This window comes from Sorex araneus, chromosome 5 (genome assembly GCF_027595985.1).
Source record: "Sorex araneus isolate mSorAra2 chromosome 5, mSorAra2.pri, whole genome shotgun sequence".
In the NCBI taxonomy this organism is placed as follows: Eukaryota; Metazoa; Chordata; class Mammalia; order Eulipotyphla; family Soricidae; genus Sorex; species Sorex araneus.
The window spans coordinates 86,024,223-86,027,872 of NC_073306.1; the positions used below are offsets into that span (position 1 = coordinate 86,024,223).

A 3,650-nucleotide genomic window follows, 5' to 3' on the forward strand; every position below is an offset into this window, starting at 1 on the left:
GGTTTCCCCCCAAAAAAGAAAAGACAGTCCCACTGTCAAGGAAGCATTTGATGGCTCTCCATTGCTATATTTCACGTATTAATACATCTCTTTAATACGGGCTGGAGCAATAGTACCGTTGGTCTTGTCTTGCACATGGCTGAACTGGGTTCCGTTCCCAGCATTCCACATATGCTCACCAGGAGTGATCCCTGAGTGCAGAGTCAGGAGTGAACCCCGAGAACTGCCAGGTGCATCATAAAAACAAACCCAACGGGGCTGGAGCGATAGCATAGCGGGTAGGGCATTTGCCTTGCACGAGGCCGACCCGGGTTCAATTCCCAGCATCCCATATGGTCCCCTGAGCACCGCTGGGGTAATTCCTGAGTGCAGAGCCAGGAGTGACCCCTGTGCATCGCTGGGTATGACCCAAAAAGCAAAAAAAAAAAGTATTATTCTTGGGGCTAGAGCAATAGTACAGTGGGTAGGGGATTTGCCTTGCACATGGTTGAGTTGGGTTCAACCTCTGACATCCCATATGGTCCCTCAAGCACCACCAAGATTACTGAGTACAGTTAGGAGTAGCCCCCTGAGCACTGCTGGTTGTGGTTCCCCTCCTAAAAAAGGTATTATTCTCTTCTCCCCACCTTTCAGATGATAAAACTGAGCCACAGAGAAGTGTAATAAGTTGTTCAGATGATATGGTTTAGGAGCTGTCATGTTGAATTGTGCCAAGTTAAAGGCCTAAGTGAGGAGTGAACCTTCCTCCCTCCAGTGTCTGTATAGACTATGAGCACAGCGCAAGGGAGGGAAGAGGACAGGAATGAAACCTACCCCATCAGCTCCTTGGTTTTGACCTCCCCAGCATTAAACCTGTGAGAAAGACATTTCTGTTTAAGCCGTCCAGTTCACAGTGTGTGTCTTGCTGACCCATACTGCCAGGATCTAAATCCTAGGACTCACCCCAGGACATGTGCTGTCACCCTTCACCACACTGCCTTCTCACTCTCTCAAAGTAGGAAATGGATTGGAGAGGACGGAGAGACAGGATAGCGGGCCAGGTGCTGGTCTTACACATAGCTGACCCTGGGATTCCCAGCATCCCATATGGTCTCCCAAATACTGTCGGCAGTGGTTTCTTTTTTAATTCTGTACTTTTCTTTCCAGCCAGGAGATAGCGTAAACACCCCAATGCTGCAAATTATGCAGTCGAGTTTCCCACATTTGGGGAAATCACAGGGGTCAGGACATCCGAAGTGCAATGGATAAGCCTCACCCTGGGAAAACCACCTTCGTGATCATGATGTCTCCCCTGCCAGGTGAGTATTGCCAGGAGTGATTTCTGAGCAGAGAGCCAAGAGAAAGCCCTAAACACTGCTGAATGTGGCCCCCCCAAAAAAATGAAAAGGAAGAAAATGGATGTAGTGGCTCAAGAGGGTAGGGTACTTGCCTTTGCATGAGGCTGACCCGAGTTTGGCCCCCAGCACACTATATGTCCCCCTGAGCCCACCAGGATTGTGCACCCTGAGCACCTCTGGGTTTGGCCCAAAATCAAAAAGAAAATAAAAAGAAAATGGAATATAGATCTGGAAATTTGGGTAGGGGAGGGTAACTGACCCATACCCAATGGTGCTCAGGGCTCATTCCTGGCGGTGTCAGGGATCCTATGCAGTGCCATTACATAAAGTTTTAGGGGCCTGAGCAATAGCACAGTGGGTAGGGCATTTGCCTTGCACATGGCTGACCTAGGTTTGAGCCCTGGCATCCCATACGTCCCCTGAATACCTCCAGGAGTAATTCCTGAGTGCAGAGCATCAGCAGATGTGACCCAAAAAGCCAATAAATAAATAAATAAATAAAGTATATATGAAGTTTTAAAAGAGGTCTTTGCACAATTAATACAAATGTGAAATAAGACCCTCCAAATAAAAGCCATTTCAGTAACAGTTGACATAGAGTAACACCTTATTCTGATATGTCTAGTTTCTGTGGACACAAAACTCATGGCTCATTAATGTATGATAATCCAATAACTTCAATACCAGAATATACAAGTTGCAGAATAGCAAATATTTTTCCTGCTTTCAGATAAAATCTGGTAATAAGAAATAATAAACTAAAGCCCACTAATATCTTTCCAGTTGCTCTATCTGTGTGTCAGTCAGCATTTACCCTGCTCAGGGGCAGAAACTTTTGGTTTTGGTTTTATTTTGGCAGGGACTGGGGGTTGTGAGCCACACCCAGTAGTGCTCAAGGCTCACTCCTGGCGGTGCTCAGGAGACCCATGGGTACCAGAGATTGAACCCGGGTTGGCCACATGCAAAGCATGAGTCTTACCCGTGTTCTGTCTCTCCGGCCCCAGGAACTTGTTTTTGACATGTATTTTCTTTCCTTTCAACTTCAATCATAAAAGGCCTCTTCTTAAAAAATCTCTGAGATGTGGGGCTGGAGAGATAGCACAGCGGGTAGGGCATTTGCCTTGCACGCGGCCGACCCGGGTTCGATTCCCAGCATCCCATATGGTCCCCTGAGCACCGCCAGGAGTGATTCCTGAGTGCAAAGCCAGGAGTAGCCCCTGAGCATCGCCAGGTGTGACCCAAAAAGCAAAAAAAAAAAAAAATCTCTGAGATGTATTCCTCATATCAGATATAATTTACATATACTTGTGTGCATGTGCGTGTGTGTGTGCATTTGTGTCTGTCTGTGTGTGTGTGTGTGTGTGTAGGTATGTTTTCTAACTCAGTGTGCTGGGAAGAGAGCTCAAAGGACTACAGTACACACTTTGCAGTCCCCAGAATCATATGGTTCCCATCACCACTGGGAGCAGTCCCAAGTACTGATCTGGAAGTAGCCTCTAGCTTCACCAGGTACACCCAAAATTAAAAACAAAAATCCGTTCAACATCTTGTGCTTACTCTAACCTTAAGCCTATCCTCGGGGCTGGACCTATAGCACAGCAGGTAGGGTGTTTGCCTTGCACGCAGTCTAACTGGGTTCGATTCCTAGCATACCATATGGTCCCCTGAGCATCGCCAGGAGTTAATTCCTGAGTGCATGAGCCAGGAGTAACCCCTGTGCATCGCCGAGTGTGACCCAAAAAAGCCAAAAAAAAAAAAAAAAGCCTATCCTCTCAATAGTACAGGAGTTCAGGCGGTTGCTTTGCATGTGACTTGTGGTGGCTGTGTTGGTTCAAATTTCTAACATTGCATATGGCCTCCTGAGCATGGCTAGGGGTCACCTCTGAGCAGAGGCCAGGAACAGCCCAGAGCACTGTGAGATGTCACCTCCAAACCAAACAAAAATAAATAATATATAAATAAAATTAATATTTATGTCCTATCGGGGCTGGAGTGATAGCACAATGGGTAGGGCGTTTGCCTTGAACGCGGCCGACCCGGGTTCGATTCCCAGCATCCCATATGGTCCCCTGAGCACCGCCAGGGGTAATTCCTGAGTGCAGAGCCAGGAGTAACCCCTGTGCATCGCCGGTTGTGACCCAAAAAGCAAAAAAAAAAAAAGTATGTCCTATCCATTTTCCAAATTAAAACAGATATATTTCATTATATTTATTTAAATTTGATTTGGGGGGCCACATATGGGAGTGCGCAGGGATTCCTCCTGATTCTCTGATCAGGGATCACTCCTGGTGGGGTTTGGGGGACCCTCTGGGG

General features: G+C 47.1%; 1 non-coding gene across 1 annotated transcript; it reads right to left on the bottom strand.

The window, feature by feature from the left end:
• Positions 1 to 1,147: 1,147 nt before the first annotated feature.
• Positions 1,148 to 1,306, bottom strand: LOC129405336 (U1 spliceosomal RNA). Its single transcript, XR_008630502.1, has one exon. It is a non-coding gene; the product is annotated as a U1 spliceosomal RNA (small nuclear RNA).
• Positions 1,307 to 3,650: the final 2,344 nt, after the last annotated feature.